This window comes from Narcine bancroftii, chromosome 2, assembly GCF_036971445.1.
Source record: "Narcine bancroftii isolate sNarBan1 chromosome 2, sNarBan1.hap1, whole genome shotgun sequence".
NCBI classification, from domain to species: Eukaryota; Metazoa; Chordata; class Chondrichthyes; order Torpediniformes; family Narcinidae; genus Narcine; species Narcine bancroftii.
Genome location: NC_091470.1, coordinates 91446767 through 91470125, shown reverse-complemented (window position 1 = coordinate 91470125; position 23359 = coordinate 91446767). Strand labels below are relative to the sequence as shown.

The window sequence follows — 23359 nt, the reverse complement described above, 5'->3', positions numbered from 1 at the left end:
AACTTTGATAGCTGTTAAAGTGAATTAAAACACAAAATGGAAGCCAGATGTCTAGATTGAGAAGAGATTCCATGAATGATACAGGAGAAGAAGAAAAGACAGAGGAAATGTACAGAAAGGATTTTAATTAGTTTATATGTTGCAGGATTTATTCTTTAACATGATGGGAAGCCTTACTACCAATAATTGGAATTGTGAAGAATGCAAAATGGATTAATAATATTTATTATAACCAACAGAGATTTATCAATTAATCCAATGATATATTGTGTGCCCTGGGAGAACAGGTTGATGCGATCAGGAAAATGATATGGCAGAATCAACAGACTTTGGACTGGTTAGTGGCTAAAGAAGGAGGTGTCTGGATTATGTTTGGGAAACAATGTTGTACCTTTATTCCAAACAACACAGTTCCAGATGGTTCCTTTACTCGGGCTATGAATAAACTTAAGAATCTGTGGCAAGAATTAAAGGAGAATGCTGGTTCTGGCTACCGTTTCTTTAATTGGTTGTATGCGAACTTTGAACTTTGGGGTTCATGGGTTACTAAGATTATGATAAATTTAGTAGTCATATTAATAATTCCCCTCTTGACCGGATGCCTCTTGTAGCCATTGATTAAGAATTTTTTTTGACTTGGGTAAGTCCAGCCATCCCTATGATGCTGCAAAGGATGGAATCAGTGGGGGTTGAGACTGAGCAGTGGGAGGAGAAGGAGATACAGACTCAGATAGATTTGGAGCTTCAGGAGGCTGAGTGTTGGAGACTGGGGAATATAGATGAGTATGGAAATAGGCAGTGAGGAAGTGACTGATGGTGGGTTAGGGACAAATGTGCAACTTCCCCTTTGTTGGGATATGCCACATAATCCACCATGACTGCTTAGGAAGTTGTGATGAAATCAGGAAAGGGAGGAATGAGAAAGGAAAGGTTTAACAGCTTGTGATGGTGTATCTAGGTTTTGCAGCATTCTAGTAAGGTGGGCCTGGCAATTCAAAAGGACCAATTAGCACGATGACGAATTGTAGGAATTTACTCTGAACCAATCAAATGAGCAGGTCTGAAAAGGGGCTGTCAATCATCTTTAGCAATGGAATTTCTACTTAGTAGCAATTGCATTGCATAAGAATGTATTGTGTGAACTTTTGATTGAGCCAAATATAACTTCGCCCATGTTTGACCCAGACAAAGGGAAAGCTTTGAAACACATGTTCAATATTCTCTGCCAGCTCTCACAGATAGAGCATCTCTGGAAATCTCTGTGCAGATAACTTACAATTCTTCAGAAGAAAGGAAGTTTGACTCAGATGAAAGTTTTGGTAATGTCATTTTGTAGAGTCCACCAAATGAACCAGAATCCACACTAACACGTCTGATACAGATTGTTCTCCATTAACATTTTCCTCTAAATAAGGTTTCATTAACAATTAACACTTCAATTTATCTCCACCATCCATTTCTTTAATCTCCTGTTCACTTATGGTTTGTCCCTTAAGTCAACAAAATCTGTATCTGTTTTCTGTTATTGAATTAACTCTTTCCTAAACAAAGGGAAATCCTTACTCTCGCAATTACCCTGCTCTTTCAAAACTATTTCAGAAGCACTGGGCAAGTCTCTGTCAAATGTATCTTCTTCAACTGTCATCATAATCTTAGTCACAGACCTTGTTGCAGCACATGCAGGATATATCTCACAATCTTCTCTAACCTGATCCTTACGAGGCTGATTTGTTAATCTCAAAACTGACCCAACTTTATCCTCTACCAAATCATTCGCGAAAAATAACTGCACACCCTGCAAGGGTAACTTTGAAATTACTCCTACTACAATGGTCCTTTAATTAATTCTGAATTCAGCACTATGTTGTGAAGAGATAGTAACTCTACCTTACCTCCAACACCTTTAATCAAAGTTGTCGCCCCGTGTCAATATATGGATCAAGAGTTTAAACACTTTTCAACAACAGTGACTGAGCAGCCCCAGTATCTCTAAGAATTTTAACTGGAACCTGTGATTCTCCCTCCTTGACTGAAACCAAACCCTCTGACATAAAAAGTTTGAAAACATCCATGACACCCTTACCAGTTTGGAACATCTGCTCTCCTTAAATTCAACAGCCTGAATACATGCTTCTGGTAAAACATCCTTTTCTCTTGCCCTGCAGCTCTGCAGGTGGTGGTTGTGACAAAAAAATCCATCAACATCCATTTCTGCTGTTATATCCACACACAAACTTTAAATTACCTTGAAAAATACCAATTTACTGATAAATCACTAAGCTCCAAGTTTCAATCCGAAAGGATGATTTCCCGTAAATGTTATGAGTCCAGAAGACCCCAAAACCCAGCAGCAATAGATATTCACCAAGACAAATTGTTACTTAAACAAAAGTTGTTTTTAATTATCTTTAAACATGAAAACTGAATCACACTTTAACTTAACTAACCTAACCTAACCACTTCAAACTCTATGCACACGTGTGTGCTTGTTCAGAAAAGTTCTTTGGTTCACAGTCCAATCTCACTTCTCATTCGTCCAAGTTCACTGGTTTCAGGCAATTCTTATACTGAGCACATAATTTAACATTTATGGAGTTCACTGGACTTTGGTGCTTGAAAGGAAAATGCTTACCGCTCAGTAAGTATTTGGTCGGTTTTCAGAGAGAGATTTGTTGTTCCAGAACATACACAACTGATGTACTTTTTAATTATCCACTCCAGTATCTTGCTTATGAAACCTGCCCCCTTCAGGGTTCTCTATATGATAACCTTTTCAGGTCACCACAGATTTCCTTTTTGTTTCTCTTATTCAAAGTGAAACATTAGATAGCCAGTCATTTCCTCTCCTATTGCATGAACCACAAGGCTTTTGACCAGGCCATCTTCCAAATGGGGCTTTCCATAAACTTGCCAGCTTGTCCTGTTCCAGTCCCAGCTTCTCTTGCTGGCTGTAACACTGTAGAAGATCACTGTGTGTCACTCCCTCTCTCTCTCCCTCTCTCTCTCTCTCTCTCTCTCTCTCTCTCTCTCTCTCTCTCTCTCTCTCTCTCTCCCCCCTCTCTCTCTGAGAAAAAGTCTTTTTGACTCTCTCTGCTTGCAAAACCACATGACCCTCTTAGAACATCTGCAGACAACCTGTGGCTCCAACAAATATCTTTTATCTGTTGCCTAATGTAAACAACAATCCATTAGTGAATTCTCTTTAAAGGTCTTGCAAAAGCTGGGGAGCTGATATGTCTTGCATGGGGCAATTTGCAATATTTTAAATGAGGTCTGTTTTAAAGTGTTTCTATGTGACCTACTCTAACAAAACTTTCACAATTTATCTCCCAAAAACATATCTATATACTCTATTACACTATGAAATTGTAACCAATACAATTAATGATAGATATCTATTGGTACAATTTAATTGTTAAATCAATTATATTATACTCCAGACAAATTACATGCACTTCATTCAATATGAGCATCAACATACCACCTGACATTTCTGTTGTAGGTTTCAGTTTATTTGATTGCCGGACCACGTATTAATTTAAGCATTGGAATGCTGCAGACACAAATACACTTTAAATTGTCTTTTTATTTGCACAAATTCATTAATACTGGCATTAGTATTGCTTTGAGTCATTAAGTAATTGCGCCTTTATGCCTCGTCTTTAGATGAGTATGGTTTTCCTGACCTAAGCAAAATATGGCAACAAATTATCGATCGCTTTAATTTTCCTCAATCGAAAACCAAAACCAACCATCATAATTGCGTTAGAGATTATTCGAACAGTAAAACTATAAAGGTAAAGCAGCTCATTCAGTCCAACCAGCCAATGCTGACCAAAATGTCCCACCAAGGTTTGGCTCATATTCTTCGTGAGATATCCGTCTTTTTATCCTAAACTGCAACTATATTTGTTTTAATCGCTACTTTAAATTAGAAACTCACCAGCTTCTGTGTACAAATATTTTATCCTCATGTCCCTGTTCAAATTCTCCCTCACTCACTTTAAACCTTTCAACTTTAGGTGTCTAATTGCCTTCTCAAGGCGAATGACTCTCTGCCTTCTCCCAATCTATTCTTCTCTCAATTTTATTCCTGAATTGTAATATCTTTCAACTGCACTAAGAAAGAAAAAAAAATGATTGCAATTTATGAAGGACATTTCATTCGAGATTCGGTCACATAGTAAGACCGTCACCATGATGTTGACACAAACAATTGAGGATCTTTTAATTCACTTTCAAGTGATGGACTGAATGGAAATATAAACTAAATTAGTATTTAGTTGTGAACATTTTGGTTTCATTTTCTCTTCTTTCTTCCAGCTAATATGTTAACGATTGTGATCCTCCTGTGCGCAAAATGTGGTTTATCCAAATGCATTACCCGGTATCTGCTGGACATGGCAGTAGCTGATTTTCACGTCCTCATATTTACAGTCGTGCTCTTTGATCTGAACGACACATACTTCCCAAATTCCGTGTTGAATAGATTTTACATGTGCAGATTGATATATTTTCTTGGATTTTTTTTTTGTGGTTGATTTTTCTGTGTGTTTAACAGTTTGTTTCACTTTTGATCGGTCTATGGCAAATTGTTGCAAAAAACTCAGGAGCAAATACTGCAGCGAACAGACTGCCAGTATTGTCATTGCAATAGTCATTGTGCTTTGCATTTCAGTAAATATTCCAATATATTTTGTGTTTGAACCAAGAGAAATAATGGATGGAGTAGAGTGGCATTGCGTGTTTCTATGCCACTCCTTGCTGGTGGCATATTCCTGGAATGACAAAGTGTTAACCCCATTTACTCCATTTATTCTGATTGGACTGTGAATCAAAGAACTTTGCTGAACTTACACACACATTAAACACACAAGCGCTTAGAATTAGAAGGGGTTTAGTAGGTTAAGTAAGTCAAGAGAAATAAATTATAGTTTGATTCTATTTTCATGTTCAAATATAATTAAAAGCAACTTTTGTTTAAGTATCTCTTTGTCATGGTGCATATCTATTTCTCCTGGGTTTTGGGGTCCTCTGGAGTTGGTAACATTTTCTGGGGATTCACCCTTTTGGATTGAAAATTGGTGTTTTTGTGATTTATTAGTTAATTGGGTTTTTTGTTCAAGCTAATTTTCGGTGTGCCGAAAGACAGCAGCAATGGAGGTTGATACTGTTACAAACCAAAGGACCCCCAAACCCAGCATCAATAGACATTCACCAAGACCCATGGCTTTCAAATCAAAAGTTATTTTTAATGAACTTCAAACATGAAAATAGAGTCAAACTTTAATTGAATTCTATCCTAACCCAAATTCCTATTCTAAGTGCACTTGTATGTAATGTGTGTGTGTGTAGATTTAAGAAAAGTTCTTTGGTTCACAGTTCAATTTCACTTCTCCTTCTTCCAAGTTCTCTGCTTGCAGGCAATCACCATACTGTGCACAGAATTGAACATGTATAAAGTTCACCAGGATTGGTGCTTGAAAGGTAAATGTTTACCACACAAGAAGGTTCTTATAGGGTTTGTAGAGAGAGATGTTTGTTGCTCCAGAATTTCCACAACTGAGGTACACCACTAGTCACCTCAGGGTCTCGCTGATGAAACCTGCCCCATCAGGGTCTTCCAGATGGTAACCACTTTCTTCAACTACCACAGAGTTCCATTCCTTCATCTATTTCAAATGATATATCAGATGGATAGCACGTCCAGCCATCTACTGCTCTGGAACTTGCTTTCATCAGTTTCAAACAGTTTTGCCTAGAGTGCACTTTTTAGTTACTTTGTCAGTGACCCACACATTGACTGACTGAGCTGTTAACTCAAATCTCTCTTTCTTTTCCAACTGAAACTCCAAAGAGAGCATGTGACTCATGTCTTGCAAAACTCCAAGTTGTAATCTTAGGAAAACAATCCAGAATTGAACTTTCTATGAGCACTTTGCAGAAAGTGTACTGCAACATGACGACAGCAAGACAATGGTCAAGCATTTTATGAAGTCAGTGCAATTAACACCTGCTTGTGATAGGTGCATATTCTCCAGAAATCCTGCAATGTGAATTCTTCAGCCTTTCAAATAAGATCTGTTTTAAATTTTTTTGTATATTTGTGACATACTCTAAATCTTATAAATTCTCCCCAAATATTAATATTATTACAATACATTTTTGTCACAACCCTCTCCTGCAGACCTGCAGGGCAAGCAAAAAGAGGAATTGATGGCTATTTCTAAGGCATTAAAACTGACAGAAGATAAGCATTAGATGAAGAAAATACAAAAACAAGGATTATATTGAAATACTATATATAAGTGAGGGCAAATATGTTGAGAAAGAAACATTTCCAGAAAATAGATCTTTTTAATTGCAATTGGCTTGGGAGAAATTGAGGTGGAAGAAGAAAGAGAGAAATGTAGGGTGGAGAGGCTGTGAAACAGAGGATATATGAGGCAGGGGAAATGTGAGTTAGAGGGATCTGAAAGGGATAGACAGTTTCAATTAGAGAAGTTAAAAATAGAGTTGGAGAGAAGTAAGAGGATTGAGGCTGTAACTCCTGGGGAGAGGTTTTTGGCTAGTAGAGAGATAAATCTAGTTCCTCCTTTTGATGAGGGAGATATAGATACATATTTTCATCTTTTTAAAAGGTTAATGAGAGCTCAAGATGGACAAAAGAAAAGTGGCCTCTAATGATCCAAAGTGTATTGAGAGGAAAAGCACAAATTGAATACTGCAGCTTGACTGCAGAGTAATGGCAAATTATGATAATGTTAAACAAGCAGTATTGAAAGGTTATGAGTTGGTTCCAGAAGCATTTAGACAAAAATTTGGGAGTTTGGTGAAAACATGGAATCAATATTATATGGATTTTGCTCTGAAGAAGTCTGTATGTTTTGACCATTGATGCACCTCAAAATGAATAAACAATGATTTAGACAGATTGAGAGAATTGATATTAATAGAGGAAATTAAAAGATGTGTCCCAAAGGAGATTAAATTACACCTGGGTGAGAGAGATGTGAGGACAAGGCAACAGGAGGCTAGTTTAGCTGATAAATTTGCTCTATTTCAGAATAGGGGACATTTTCAGAGAGTTCATATGGAACCGATTAATAAACCTGTTCATAAAGTTAATGTGGAGCCTGAAATGAAATCTGGAGAAAATATTAAGAGAAAAGATGAAGGTAAGGTGGGAAACGACAGAACCTCTGCATTTCAATATCACTTTTGTAAGAAACCTGGTCACGTGATTGTGAATTGTCGAGTGTTGGAAAAGAAATGAGAAAAGGAGGTTTTACCAGAAGCATGTATTCAACAGTGGAATTTAAGGAGAGCAGATGTTCCAAATCCTGGTAAGGAAGTCATAGATGTTTTCAAACCTTTTGTGTCAGATACTTTGTTTCAGTGAAGGAGGGAGAATCACGAGTTCCAGTTAAAATTCTTAGACATACTGGAGCTGCTCAGTCATTGTTGTTGGAAAGTATTTTAACTCTGGATCAAAGGACTGACATAGGAGAGATAACTTTGATTAAAGGAGTTGGAGGTGAGGTAGAGTCAATATCGCTTTGCAATATTGTGCTAAATTCAGAATTACTTAAAGGACCTGTTGTAGAGGAGTAATTTCAAAGTTACCCATGCAGGCAGTCACGTTTTTATTAGGGAATGATTTGACAGAGGATAACGTTAGGTCAGTTTTAAGATTAACAAATCGGCCTAGTAAGCATGAGGTTAGAGAGGATTATGAGATATGTCCTGCATGTGCTGTAACAAGTATTTCTCTAAGAATATGATGAGAGCTGAAGAAGATCCAGTTGATAACGATTTACCCAGTGCTTCTGAAATAATTTTGAAAGAGCAGGTTAATTGTGAGAGGAAGTTTTTCTCTTTGTCAAGGAAATAGTTAATTTAGCAACAGAAAATACAGATCTTGTTGTTTTAAGGATCAAAGCAGTAACTGAACAGGAGATTAAATAAATGGCTGGTGGAGATGACTTGAAGGGCGAATTGTTAATGAAACCTTATTTAGAGGAAAAAGGTAGTGGAGAACAATCTGTATCTGAGGTATTAGTTGTTGACAGGGTTGAGGAAGTGATGGATCATAAGATCATGGAAACAGAATCTTGTGAGGATAACCTTAAATAAACCATGGTTCCTGTGTGCCTGTCTAACTCAGCAATTTTTGGAAAATTTGGAAGAAAAGTTAGGCCTTATTAAGTTACAAGAGCAGATGCAGTTGAAAGAATTACATTTGAAATAAATGAATTTGTTCTCTGATGTTCCAAAAAGGTCATCACCTAATTACCATGATGTAGATGTAGGAGAAGTAAATCCCATAAAACAAACCCATATAGAATAAATATTCAGAAGAGTTAAATCATGGATCAGTAGGTGAAATATATGTTGGGAAATGGTATTATTAGATCTTCGAACTCAGCTTGGGGTTCTCCTTGTATTCTGGTACCGAAAACGGATGGAACTGTTAAGTTCTGTACAGATTATAGGAAGGTTACTTCAATAACTAAAACAGATGCTTGTAATATTCCGAGAATAGATGACTGTATTAATAAAATTTGCAAAGCTAAATTTCTGACTAAATTGGATTTGTTGAAGGTTTACTTGTGTGTGCCTTTAACTGTGAGAGGAAAGAATATTTCGGCTTTTGTAACTCCATCCTGTTTATATGAGTATAATGTGTTATCTTTTGACATCAAAAAATGCCCCTGCAACATTCCGGAGGATGATTAATTTGGTTATCCAAGCGTTAACACATACAGATGCTTTCTTGATGAATTGGTCACAAAAAGAGACAAATGGGAAGAACACTTAAGGGAATTGGATCAATTGTTTGCAAGATTATCCAAAGCAAACTTGACTGTTAATTTAGCAAAGAGCCAATTTACAAATGCCATGGTATCATACTTGGGTTATGTCGGTGGCCATGGCAAGTTGAGTGCAATTTCTAAGTTTCCTATACCAAGAAAGCAGTGAGAAGATTTTTAGGAATGGCAGGGTATTATAGGAAATTTGGAAGAATTTTGCTGAGGTTTCTCTTCCTTTAACCAACCTTTTGAAGAAAAGGAAGAAATTTGTGTGGACTAAAGGTTGTCAGAAAGCTTTGGAAAATTTTGAGGAGATGCTATGCCATTGCACTGTGTTAAAATCTCCTGATTTTGCCAAACCATTTTCTTTAACAGTGGATGCCAGTGAGGGAGCAGCATGGGTAGTTTTTTTTGTAAAAACAATAAGAAATTGACCATCCCATTGCCTACTTTTCAAAAATATTTAATATTCATCAAAGGATCTATTCCACGATTGTAAAATAACTGTTGTCAATCATATTTTCTCTGCAGAATTTTGACATATATCTTGGTACCTCTTATCAACCAAATGTGGTATTCATTGACCACAATCCTCTGGTGTTTCTGAATAAAATGAAAAATAAAAACAGAAGATTGTTAAACTGGAGTTTGATATTAGAAGTATATGATCTGCAAATTAACTATATCAGAGGTATAAATAATGTGATAGCAGATTGTTTGTCAAGATATTAAAATTGATTATGTATAAAAATACTCTCAACATTGGGTTACTGTTATATATGTTATATATTGTGTATTGTTACCCCTTCAGTGATTTTTAAGATAGTTTAGTAATAACTGAATTTTAAATCAAGAGTAAAAATTCCTTTAAAGGGGGAAGTTGTGATAGATTTTAGATATGTTTTTGGGAGATAAATGTGGGCAGGTTTTTTAATGTAGGTCACTTTAAAACAGAGCTTATTTAAAAAGCTGGAGCTCTGTTCATGCTAGACAGGCTGGCGCCAAGAGCCTCAGATGAAAGAAGTTGTTGGAGCTGCAGTCTGTCTGGTGTAGAATTTACTGGTCTAATAGGGTCGTGCAGAATTGCAAGCAGATGTGTGTGTGTGTGTGTGTTTGTATGTGTTTGTGTGTGTGTGTGTGTGTGTGTGTGTGTGTGTGTGTGTGTGTGTGTGTGTGTGTGTGTGTGTGTGTGAGAGAGAGAGAGAGAGAGAGAGAGAGGGGGAGAAGGAGTTCTGTTCTGCGGGTTTACAGTCAGCAGCAGCAGAAGCTGGAACTGGAACAGGTCAAGCTGGAAAGCTTGTGCAAACCCCCATTTGGAAGATGGGTTTGACTGCTTAGTTCAGCCTGGTCAAAGTCCTTGTGGAGAGGATTGGCTGCCTAATGTTTGATTTGAAATAAGGGAAATTCAATGAACTCTGTGGTGACCTAAAAAATGAGGTTATCATCTGGAGAACACTGATGGGGCAAGTTTCTTCGGCAAAACACTGAAGTGGCTGGTAACGAGGAATCAGTTATGGGTGTCCAGAGAACAACAAATCTCTCTCTCTCTCTCTCATAAGCTGACAAGAACTTTTTTTTAGCAGTAACCATTTACTTTTCAAGCACCAAAGCCTGGTGAACTTCTTAAATGTTAAATTCTGTGCACAGCATAAGAATTTCCTGCAACCAGTGAACTTGGAGGAACGAGAAGTGATATTGGACTCTGAATGGAAGAACTTTTCTTCACTTACATACACATGCACTTAGAATTAGAAGAGGGTTAGATTATGTTAGTTAAGTTAATAGTGATCAGATAAGTTTGATCCTGTTTTCATATTTAAAGATATTTAAAATCAACTTCTGTTTAAGTAAACATTTGTCTTATTGAATATCTTTTGCTATGAATTTTGGGTTCCTCTGGGTTTGTAACAATTCCAACTCTCTAAATTTCTCCAACTCCAATTGCAATTCAAAAATCTGTCTCCGGAAAATGTTCTAAGACTTTATTAACAATTCTTCCCTCACCTATATAATATTTAACTACAATCTTCTCTATTTGTATTTAACTCATCCAATGCTCAGTTTCAGTCAGATTTTATGCCTCAGCAATGACCATCACTTCCTATTTTCTCTTGCTCTGCAGTTCTGCTGGTGATGTTTGAGGCAAAAATGTACTAACATTTATTGCTGCTGTTTTCCGAATATTTGGGAGTATTTTGTAAAATTAGAGTAGGTTACATACATACATACATTTTAAAACAGATCTTATTTGAAAGAATGAAGTATTCATATTCAGTCACATTGCACGATCTATGGAGACTTTTATGCACATTTCACAAATAGATGCTAATTGAAATGTTGTCATGAAATAATAGACCATTGTTTGAAATTGGAGGCAGGCTGGATGGATGGTTGGATAACTACAAGGCTTCTGACCTTTCTTCAAAGTGCTCACAGAAGGGTCACTCCTGGATTTTGTTTACCTAAGACAACAGCTTGACCAAGAGAAGGTTAACAACTGTTGTTTGGTGAAGAAGGTGGGGATTTTTGCAAGTGAGAGAGTCACATGGTTTTCCAGCAGTGGGCAGTTGGAGGGAGATAGAGAAATGTTCAAGAATCTCACCCAGCTAGTGTGTGTGACACTGAAAGCAGCTGAACAGAACAAGCCAGGAAGTTGGTTGAAACTGATGAAAAGCTCCAGAGCAGTGGATGGTTGAAAGTGCTATCTGTCTGATGTTTCTCTTGGAATAAGTGGAACAGAAAGGAACTCTGTGATGGCTGAAAGAAAGAGGTTGGCATCTGGAGAATCCTGATGGGGCAAGCTTCATCAACGAGACCTTGAGGAGACTAATGGTGGTACCTCAGTTGTGGAAATCCTGGAACAACAAATCTCTCTCTGCAACCCTACAAGAACCTTCCTGAGTGGCAAACATTTACCTTTCGAGCACTATAGCCTGCTGAACTTTATACATGTTAAATTCTGTGCACAGTATAAGAATTACCTGCATTCAGAGAATTTGGAAGAAGGAGAAGTGAGATTGCACTGTGAACCAAAGAACGTTTCTTAAATTTATACACACATCATATACGTGCACTTAGAATTAGAAGGGGGTTAATTTGGGTTAGTTAACTATAGTGTAATGTATATATATTTGGGAGAATTTGGGAAAATTAGAGTAGCATCTTAATTGAAAGACTGAAGAATTCATATTCAGTTACATTGCAGGATCATTTGAGACATTTCTGCACATTTCACAAGTAGGTGCTAATTAAAATGATGTCATGAAATGAATAGACCATTGTTTGGAATTAGAGAAAGACTGGATGGTTGGATAACTACAAGGCTTCTTACCTTTCAGCAAAATGCTCACAGAAGTGTTACTCCTGGTTTTGTTACCGAAGACAACAGCTTGAACAAGGAGAACCCCTGTTGATTGCTGAAGAAGGTGGGGTTTTCTGCAAGTGAAAGAGTCACATGAGCTTCCTAGCAGTCTCACTTGGAGAGAGAGAGAGTGAGTGAGAGAGAAAGAGAGAGAGAGAGAGAGACAGAGAGACAGAGAGAGAGAGAGAGAGAGAGAGAGAGAGAGAGAGAGAGAGAGAGAGAGAGAACTTCACTGCATAAGTTGCGATGATTTCATTCTCTACTCTCATTCCTACTTTACCTTTACAAAAGCTAGCAAATCTTTCATGAAATTAATTGATTCCTAAGATTGAACGACAGGATTTTATGCGCACTTTCTTTCCCTCCTGTCCTTCTATTTGCCCCTCTGGATAACCCATGTGCAGCAACTTGACTTGTTGCTTTCACATTGACGTTTCCAGCATCAGCCTTCCTTGCAGTCTTATCATCACAGACCCACATGGTTACAGTCTTTGAAGCCAGGGACTTAAAATATTTGGACCTACATTGATTAGAAAATGCAGTCTTGACGTTTTCAGTGTTCAGCTAATTTTTTCTGCTGAATTTCTCATGCCAGTAAATTCATATGTTACTTGTTATTGTATCACAAAGCTATTTCCACAAATGTGTTGAAGTGCACTTGAGGATGTGGAGTCATAACAGTGGTCGCGAGCAATTCTTCTGCATGGCGAATGCACACATACAATTTGGAATTAATGTAATCAATTGTAGGTTCATTGGTGTATTTCGGCTGTATGGGCCCGTGGGTCTGCAAAGCTGATTGCCGCTATGTATATCTATAACGTATTTTGAAAAATTGTACGCAGCACGGTTCAGTGAAGAGCTTTAAGTGCTGCGACTGTAATTCAATAAATATAAAGTATTACAGATATTACAAACAATTAAATAAAGTGCAAGGTTTAAATTTATACCCCTATGCTGTTATGCTTGATCATTTATTCGGAAGTAAAATTCACAGCATAGATGCAAAAGTAACGCAGATTTTCACAGTATTGAGCCAATATCAGTGTACTGCAAAGATGCATATTCTGATGCGGGATGATTTGCTCTAAAATATTCATTGTGTCATCCCAACATACAGGGATTGTCATCCACAATAACTGTAGATGATGGAACATTGAGCGAAGGAGCAGAATTAGGACGGAGTCAAGGTGACATATAACATTCACTGAGAGTCAACATTTCTGGTCGGAAGGCCCTGTTGGGAAATAAATGATAATTTCTCTCCAGACATGCCGCCAGATCAACTGAGTCCATCAATCTTCACATTATCTCCCCTCCCTTGAATAAACCTGCCGGTGGTAATTGACTGTGCTCCATGCTCCAATACGTGGTATTGCTGATGTTGGTTGATCAAAGTGGAGAAGCAAGTTTGCTGTGAATATCTGTTGACGTGTTAATAGAAGCAGGACTGAACACAAGGGAACCTAATCATCAGATATTTATAGAGTTGTAACATAACCTCTTGACCCTTGAAGAGAATCCTCTGACTAATGAAGACAATAATCCCATTGGTCTTCTTAACTATGCTGTCAACCTGTATGGCATCATTAAGAGAGGTAAGAATTTGGATCAAAGTAACTCTGTTCTTTCACACTATTAAGTATCCTCCATAAACCTTGTACTCAGCCTTTAGGCCTTCGAACATGCATCATCTCAAACGTTTTGGGTTTGAACTCCATCTGCCACTTCTCCAACCAAGTCTGCATTCTATCTCCACTCTGTTGTAAACTACATCAAACTTCAACACTATTCACAACTCCTTCAACCTTTGTATCATTGGTAAACATTCTGCTTCTTCACCTAAGCCATTAGTTCTAGGCCACAGTGTCGCCCTATGGCACTGACCCCTACCATTATGAAATGCTCCTGGCATCTGCTGATGGAGCACATCAAAGCAACCCTCCCAGAGACACTGGACCCTTTTCAATTCACCTTCAGAAGAAACTGTTCCATAGCTGATGTTATAAACCTGTCACTTCACTCCATGCTGTCCCATCTCGACTATGATGCCTCTCACGCCATCCTTCTGTTCATCCACCAGCTAGGCCATCATTACTATAATTTCTTAGAGGCAGTTGGCGAGGTTCCCCTCACTGGGACTCAATGCCCATCTCTGCAACTGGATTCTGAACTTCCTAAAAAGGCCACAATCTTTTCGGGTCTGTATCAGAACATCTAGTAACACCACCCTGAGCACAGACCCATCTCAAGGCCTGCTCTTCTTCACACTACTGACCCATGACTGCATCACCAGATCCAGATCCAACAGTGTCATGGAATTTGCAATTGGCCTCATCTGCAACAACGACGTTGTGCTGCAGAGGAGGAAAATCTCATGATATGGTTCTAGAGTAACAACCTGAATCTCAAAGTAGACAAGGTGAAGGATATAATACATTTAAATTAAATTAAAATTTATATTTAGACATGGATCATGGTAACAGGTCCTTTCGGCCCAAGCGTCCATGCTGCACAATTACACCCATTTGACCTACAACATTTGGAATGGTGGGAGGAAACCGGAGAACCCGGGTAAAACCCAAGCAATGATGGGGAGAAACGGACAAGCTCTTTGCAGACAGCACCATATTCGAACTCCTGTCTGACTTGCTATCGCTGTAAAAGCAGTGCTCTAGGTCTAACCATTATAATAAACCTGCTGCCCAGGTGATCGTGCATGTTATGAAGACCAGAAAAGACCACATTCCACTACAGATCATTAAACCTGCAGTAGGCAGAGTGGAAAGAACCACATTTCACAAAGTTCACTTAAGTAGTGACCTATCATGGACAAAAATCTCAATTGTCAGGAAGATGCAAACCTGACTGCACTCATTTTGAAAACTCACACGGGCAAAGATACGAGCCACCATTATCACAACCTTCTACAGGAGCTCCATGGAGAGCTCCTGGCCGACTACATCACCGTGAGGTACTGGTACAGCAGAGAAATAGAGGCAAATCCATAGGACCAAAAGTTTGGCAGAGTGAAAATACAAAGTGAATTTACAGAAAACCCTTCTTTGAAGGATCACTGGAGTCTCGCTTCCCCACCCACCAACATTTGAAGATGGCCCGCAAAACCTTTGAGGACTCTTCCATCAAGCAGACAATATTGTTCAGCTGTTCCCCTCGAGAAGAGATGCAGGAGTATGAGAGCCAATATGAACAGGCTGAGGAACAGCTTATTCCCATGGGAAGTGAGAATGCTGAATGACCAAATGAACTGCTCACACTATCTGAGAATCTCACATTCAAGAAACAATATTTATTTATTTGTATATATGAAAACTTGAACTACGTATGTATTATTTTCCTGTGTGTGTTTTATCTGGTTGTATGTCTTTTTTTTGCCCACAAAGGACCAGAGAACTGTTTTGTCATGTGGAACTTTTGTTATCTTATGACAATTAACTTAACTAATACAAGGGCATCAAGGGAAGATACTATTAATGAGGCTAAGCAGGTTGGTGTTGGTATTCGGCATAATGAAAGTTGAAGTGTGAAGGCCTTAACTTTGTCACCATCAGAAAGGACAAGAGTGTGTAGATTCCAGTTGGTTCAGTGGATCACATGAAATGACATTACCTAAACTTTTGTCATGGTCAGACTATTTTATTCTGCAGAATTGTGAGTTATTTCCACAAAGTCCCACAAAGATGCTCGTGTGGTGGCACACATCCTCACGGCAAATTGGCCCCGCTTTTATCTCCACGTGGCGGGGCAGCCATGGGGAAATGGTGTCCTCAGAGGTTTCTCTCTGACTCAAGTATCCCTTCCAGCGCGAACTCCTGGGCAGCGATTATGATGTCACAATGCACCAGGTGACTGAGCTCGTGATGCCCTTAAAGGGGAGCAATGAAATTGAATAGAAACAGTCGGTAACAACCCTCAATGTGGTAGCTGTGTTTCTTCTACTGCTCACACAATTTCAACTCCGCAGTATCTCTTCAGATGCCACGATGTTCTATCATGTTATGAGTGCTCTGAACAAAGATGTGGCAGCGAGGGTGGTCAACATCATCCACCACACCCTGGCTACGGGCAAGTACACCGCCCTCAAAGACCTGCTGTTTGGAACTTTTGGGCTAATTCCCCAGCAATGGGCTTCTAGGCTCCTTCATCTCGATGGGCTTGGGGACCATAGTCCGTAGGCACTGATGGATGAAATTCTGGCCCTGGCAGAAGACCACAAGCCTTGTTTACTCTTCCACCAGATATTCCTGGATCAGATGATGGAGGTCATCCAGCTGTTCCTCACAGATGAAGACTTCTTGAACCCGAGGAGAGCAGAAGCCCATGCGGATTCCTTCTGGCACAGGAGGAGTGAGAATGAGGCAGCCCTCAACCAGGTGGCACAACCAAAAGCCAACAGACTCGAAAAACCAAGCAGAGGAGGGCTAGTCAACCTGATGTTTCTACCACCAGTGCTGGGGACTGCCATTTCAGTCCTCAAACTCAAGGATGTCTGGGTACCCAGCAGCCCGGACACGTTGCTCTGCGACATCTTAACAGGAACACCACACCCGCTGGCCCTGCCGCACTGGATGGCGAAGGGCTTCAGTTTGATCCACAACCTCGATCACCCAGCGGTAAAGACAACTGTGCAGATGGTTGTGGAGTGGTTTGTGTGGCACAGACTGAAGAAGGAGGTGGTGGAACTTGCCAGGTACTGTACCAGGTGCCAGGCCTCCAAGGTCCAGTGACATGCGCTTGCCCCCACCCAGAACTTCGATCCGGCAGTTTGCAGATTCCAACACATCCACGTTGATGTCATTGGGCCCCTGCCAATGTCCAAGGAGGCTCGTTACCACCTTATGGTGGAGGATTGGACCACCATCTTGATTAAGGACGCCTCCGTGGAGATGTGCGCCAGGACTCTGGTCAGCCAATGGATCACTCATTTCAGAGTCCTCGCGTACATCACTAGTGACAGAGGGTCGCAGTTCACATCTGCACTGTGGACTCAGATGGTGAAGCTCCTAGTGGTCAGGCTCCACCACACCACAGCATACCACCCACAGTCTAATGGGTTGGTGGAGAGGTTCCACAGGAACCTTATGGCCCGGTTCTCTGGACCAGACTGGGCGGACAAACTACCCTGTGTCCTCCACGGGATTAGGGTGGCACCCAAAGTGGTCCTGCAGGCTTCAGCAACAGAGATGGCCAATGGCAAACCACATTTCCTGTCGGGTGAGTTATCAGGCCAGACCCTGACACCACGGCCACTGACAAAATCCTACTGCCTGACCTCCGCCACCTCTGGCATGCCACAGCACCTGGCTGTTTCATCTCCCCAAAGAGCTCAACTTGGCCAAGTTCATTTTTGTGTGGAGGGGACCACAAGGTGCATCGCTACAGCGACCATATACAAAGTCTTGCACCAGTCTGGCAGAACCTTTACCCTGGATGTTGGGGGGAGAGAGGAACTTTTTTTACGGTGGACCGCCTGAAGGTGGCCCACCTGGACTTATCACAGTCGATGCAGATGCCCATGCCCAAGCACCGGGGCTGGACACCAAAGTGACAGGACATGTAGCCAGTTCTGTGGGGTAGTTGTGTGGCAGAGCACATTCTCATGGTGAACCGGCCCTACTTGTAAGCCACATGGCAGGGCAGCCATGGGGAAATGGTGTCATCAGAGGTTTCTCTCTGACTCCAGCATCCCTTCCAGCTTACACCCTGGGCAGCGATTATGATGTCACAATGCACCAGGTGACTGAGCTCAAGCTGCCCTTAAAGGAGCGTGCTGAATTTGAATAAAAACAAATTGACCAGGGCCAGTTGACTTGGTGTTTCTACCACCAGTGCTGGGGACCGCCATCTCGGGAGATGATTTACAATAAATATTTATCATCTATCAGCAGAAAGTGAATAGATTGTCAAATGAGTCTCGAGTGGCAGTTTGATCTGTGAGGTGGATTCCAGAACAGTGAAGGGTAACAGGAATAGATTAGCAAAGTACACAAATGTATTGCTGATGCAGTGTAATGCAGGTACATGTGGGGATAGCCAATTCAGTGGCAATAATCTAAAGAGAGATTGTCACCTGAACATGTCAGGAAAGTGAGTGATGTAAATGGATCGTCATTCACAGTTTAACATTAATTTTACACAGGACAATGTCGAAGATAGACCTTTGAGATTCCTGACATGCTGTCCAATTGTCCTTGAGGACTATCATGGTTACAGCCTTCGACTTGTTTGATTTGAGTTTTCAATGTCTAAGTAGCTGCATTTTTCAACAGCGATTATGAAACTGCACCACATTCCGATTTCTTCACCAGATGGAAGCTAACGTAACAGAGTATATAGAGGTATTTCGGAGATAAATGGGGAAAAGTTTGTTAGAGCAGGTCAGACACAACACTTTAAAACACAAAGTTTTTGCAGGTGCTTTTGCAAGATGCTTAGTCTCATGATGGATGGTCATTTGCAAAAGGCAACAAATGTAACAACAGGCAGTGGCAGCTTTGTCTGGAAAAGAGCATTTATTGTCTGGAAGGTCAATGATCTTTGCAGACAGAGAGCAGTAGAAAACGGGCTTTGATCTCAGAGTTGGAGGGAGTGAGAGAGAGAGAGGAGAGAGACACAGACATTGATTCCAGAGGGACAAGCATGCGAGCTTTAAAAGATGGCCTGGTCAAAGGAGAGGGCTGGATGTCCAGTGTCTCCCTGTGGTGACCTGAAAAAAAGAGGTTATCAACTGGAAACCCTGAAGGGGGGCATATTTTGTCAGCAAGACACTGGAATGGCTGATTAAAAAGGAATCAGTTGGAGATGTCCCGGAACAAGAAAAACTCTCTCTCTCTGAAAACCAACAAGAGCCTTCTGAGTGGTAACTATTTACCTGTTGAGCACCAAAGCCTGGTGATCAGCATTAATATTAACTTCTGTTCACAGTACAAGCATTGGCTGCCACCAGTGAGATTGGACTGTGAACCAACGCACTGTGCTGAACTTACACACACATTACACACACGTGCCCTTAAAATGAGAAGGGGGTTAAGTAGTTGAAGTGAATCAATAGAGATAAGTTAAAGTTTGGTTTTATTTTCATATTCAAAGATAATTAAAAGCAACTTTTGTTTAAGTAACACTTTTTCGTGGTGCACAGGTTTTGCTGCTTGGATTTGGGCTCCTCCAGCCTCTTAACACTATCAATTATTTTATCAAGGTCCAGACCATCTCTGTATTTGCCTCTTTATTTATTTCAAATAAATGTCATCAACGCTTAAGGTCTGCCACGAAATATGTCGGAAATAGACCCATCTCGTTCTTTTCTTTCAAACGTCCCGAGCACACGAGCCATTTCCACACCATTCTCCTCTTCTAGATTTTACAAGTAATGCTCCTGGGTAAATACTAATGCAGAAAATCAATTTATCACATTTCCTCAGACTCCAAGCATAAGATATCTTATTATTCCCACCAATAGTAGGAATTGAGTCAGGCTAAAAGAAAATGTTGATAACACCAGTGACACTGACATCTCTTTATAATGTCTTCCAATTGCTTTCCTCGACTGCGGTGCAGTTATCGGTTTACCCTCAGTTATCATGGATCTACACATTCATGCGACCAAAGCAGAGAACTCTCAGATGCAGAAACATGGGAAACACAGCGACCCAATTAGTGTACATCAACCCTCGCACAATCCTGATACATGTCATCATTGCTCACTGTCATGGCATCCAAACGATGCCATTTGATGGTGGATTTTTCACTTTGAGTCTGGAATCCCCACAGTGCTGTTATTCTGGGAGCAGCTGACATAACTTGTTTGTTCAGTGAATGCAACTCACATCAATTACCAAGAGATCCGTGCGGCTGGAGATTCCCCTCTTCTATAAGAAGAGATGCTGTTAAAAATGTGTTTCATTGACGTTTGATTTGTCACTTCTCTGAGAACATGGGAGCCTGGTTACTAAGTCAAATCATTGCCATTTATTATCCTGTTGTGGCAGCTGTCGTTGTTCCAGGTGAGCAAATATACCCGGCGTGCTTTTCCCAGTCAGCCATCCAGTTACTGGTGTTGGATGTGGACCGCATTCATGGGATGCGGTTTAATAGTTATGAAATCGATGAGCGACGTCTGCTCAATGATGGGGTTTCCTTTAAATTAACCCGGTGTCTCAGTCCAAGCCGTTATCTCGGTAAAGTTGCCAGGGTTCCTTTTTACAGTTCAATGTGCGGACAAGTCCCATGAAAACGACAGCAGTTGACAGGCTGAGTTTGTGGCCAGAGTGGAATCACACGCTGATGAGCTTGTTCTGCGAAATTCATGGTCAACCAATGCAGGGCGGTGGGGTTGGTGTTCCTGGATCTGGTCGCTGTTGCAGAACTGAACGACACTGACCTGCTCTCAATGACTTTATTTCTCATTGACGGGCCAGAGATTGGATGTGAATTCTCTGGCACGGTGTGATTCCGCGGTGGTCGCTCAGCTGACTGAGAACTTGTTCAGTTTCACATCCATCCGGGCTCCAGATTCACTGAAGTCGTTGAATATCTCCACATCCAGAATGAAAATCCTGTCATAGATCAGTAGGACAAGCATTGTTTCTGGAGGGATCACCAGTCAACGGTCGACAAATTTCTTTTAGATTTGAGTGAATCAGATTGCACGTTTCCCCTTCGGTCGTGATTTTACACCTGCATATATTTTTACTCTCCAAAGTTTCTTTCCTCATTGACTTCCTCATTTTTATTCTCCAATCTGACTCCTCACTGTTTCTCCGCCTCTCTCATCCTCCGTCCTCTTCTCAATCAGATCTGGGCCCCTGCCTTGTTTATTTCCTCTTTGATAGTTAGAAAGTTTACTCTTCTATTTGGGTCTCGTAAACCCGAAACTTTGATCACTTCTGCACATGGATGTTGCCTGAATTGGAGATATGCTTCAGCAAACCTTTCTTGGATCAAGTGAAAGACAGAACTCCAGAACTCAGTGAATTCTGAGGGAAAGCAATTGGTAAATAATTCCCACAGGACTCTGACCTGTTTCTGTTGGGTAATATAATGCACCTAAGACTTAAAATAATGCTTCCAAATTCAATTCCTAATGATCGCGTTGGCGGCAGCCAGGAAGTGCATAGCGGTTACCTGGAAATCCGACGTATATTGCGCAATTGAGCAGGAAGGTGCAAACCTGAGTTCTCCTGGAGACAGTTACCTATAACTTGAGGGGAAGGTATGGCATCTTCCATCAAAAATGGCAGCCGTATCTGAGACATATAGGAGAACGGCTTTGAAAATAAGACATCTTTGCCTCGCGGTCAGGCTCACTACGATTCTTTCACAATGGCTAGAGAGGGGGTTGGGGACACGGTGTCCGCCTCAGTCCAGCCAGGATACGTCAGGAAAACAAAGTGAAATCGCCCTAATCTCTAGCCGCTAGGCCAGGCCAGACCCATAAGTCCTCGTATTTCCAACATCCAGACTGTGTTTGTATATTTCCATCCGTGATTCCATTCAATGATTTGTGCAGCTTTTCGTTTTCTGAATGTCTGGGATCGGCTATTCCTGGTTTCACTAAATTCCTGTCCAGAGAAGCGGTGCCCTGTTGTTGCATGGATTTCCATCCTGAGAATCCGGTGTCTGTGATAGAACATCATTGGAGAAAAGTGATACATTTTATGATTGGGAATATGTCATCGATCATGAAGGTGAATCTACTGTGGCAGCGAACTCATGGATAAGGTGGAGGAAAGGGAACTACATGTGTTGTCGTGTAGATTGTGGAATTCACATAATTAAGTGGAATTAGAGTTCAGGTCCCAGCCCTCAATTATTTTAACTGAAAATCAACGTTGCCTCTCATACACCCCACAGATCTTCCATTGCAGTTCACCGTGAACTTCGACGTTCATTGAATCGTATTCGCTTTTCTGCCAATGTTTATTGTTTCAGGTGGTCTGGCATCTGTTGGTCGTTGTGTACGTTCATTGTATTGCCCGTTGTTCCTCATTACTGATACCCCTGTCCGATTCTCACCTTCCCCTCTCCCACGGGCTGCACAGTTGAGCAGCTGAAGCAAGAACGGCTGCCTCCAAGCACAGGAAATCAGCGTTCGATCCTGACCTCGCGTGTTGTCTGGCTGAAGTTTGTGTGCGTGGGTATCCCTTGATTGCTTAAACATATCATGTTTCTGAAGCGCAGCGAGCACAGTAACAACTTTTCTCGCGTCTCTCGCAAGAATTACTCTATCATATCACGACATCGTCTGCTGAACCTGATCTCGACACCTTCTGACCATGCTACATTTGGGTTTTTCGGTGTCAATTGAATTGTGCGCATTGTTCCAGACACGACTCCACCAATCCCCTGTATATTACAGTAAGGCCTCTCTTTTCTGGAAATAATGCTGTCCTTTTGGAATAAAGTTCCATGTTCTGTGATAATTCCTTACCACATTCTGGATATGTGGCAAGGACATTCTGGAGACCCACGATCCCTTCACCCTGTAATATCCAGACATCAAAAACAACCTGTGAGATCCCCTTCTTATATTTCCCCTATCTATTCAATCTCAACTAGACCCATCTTGTGTTTATCGCCTGAGCCAACCTACCCGCCTCACATCCCCATTGATAAATTACACCTCTATCCAGTGAAGTCTAAATCTATGCATTCAGTTTTAACTGGTGATATTTCAGTCACAGAACACATTACTTGATGTTATGCATATACATATACCTACCATAAAAATACATAATCCTGACTAGATTGTAACTATTTATTTTTTTTCATCTTTGCTCCTAGGATCCCCTCAAATCCCCTCATTATACAGCACCAACCATAATCGTTGGCAAGGCGTTTCAAAAACCTACAACTCTCGCTGTAAAAATTCAACCCATGGCGTCACCTCTAATTTTTGCCTCTTCATAGAACATAGAACAATGCAGCACAGTGCACACCCTTTGGTCCTCGATGTTGTGCCGACCATATATTCCTTCGAAAAAGAAATGCTAAACCTTCCCAAGCAGTAACCCTCTATTTCCCTTTAATCCATGCGTCTCTCGGAATTTTTAAATGCCCCCAATGTTTGTCAAGTCTCCTATCATCCTTCTCTGTTCAAAGTGAAAAATTCCAGCTCTGCTCACCTTGCCTCATAGGATATGTTTCCCAATCAAGGCAACATCCT

General features: G+C 40.7%; 1 long non-coding RNA gene across 3 annotated transcripts in view; it reads right to left on the bottom strand.

The window, feature by feature from the left end:
• LOC138753895 (uncharacterized) overlaps positions 1–23359 on the bottom strand; it is a 178241-nt gene that overhangs the window by 38575 nt on the left and 116307 nt on the right. The window contains exons 4-5 of one of the 3 annotated variants that reach the window (XR_011351493.1): positions 12145–12248; positions 3636–3686 (exon numbers count right to left, since the gene is read on the bottom strand). The exons of 1 other annotated variant lie outside the window; for it this stretch is intronic. This is a non-coding gene — a long non-coding RNA (uncharacterized lncRNA). Of the gene's footprint in view, positions 1–3635; positions 3687–12144; positions 12249–23359 lie in introns of those variants that run through there. One more of the 3 variants, XR_011351491.1, reaches the window with a different exon arrangement.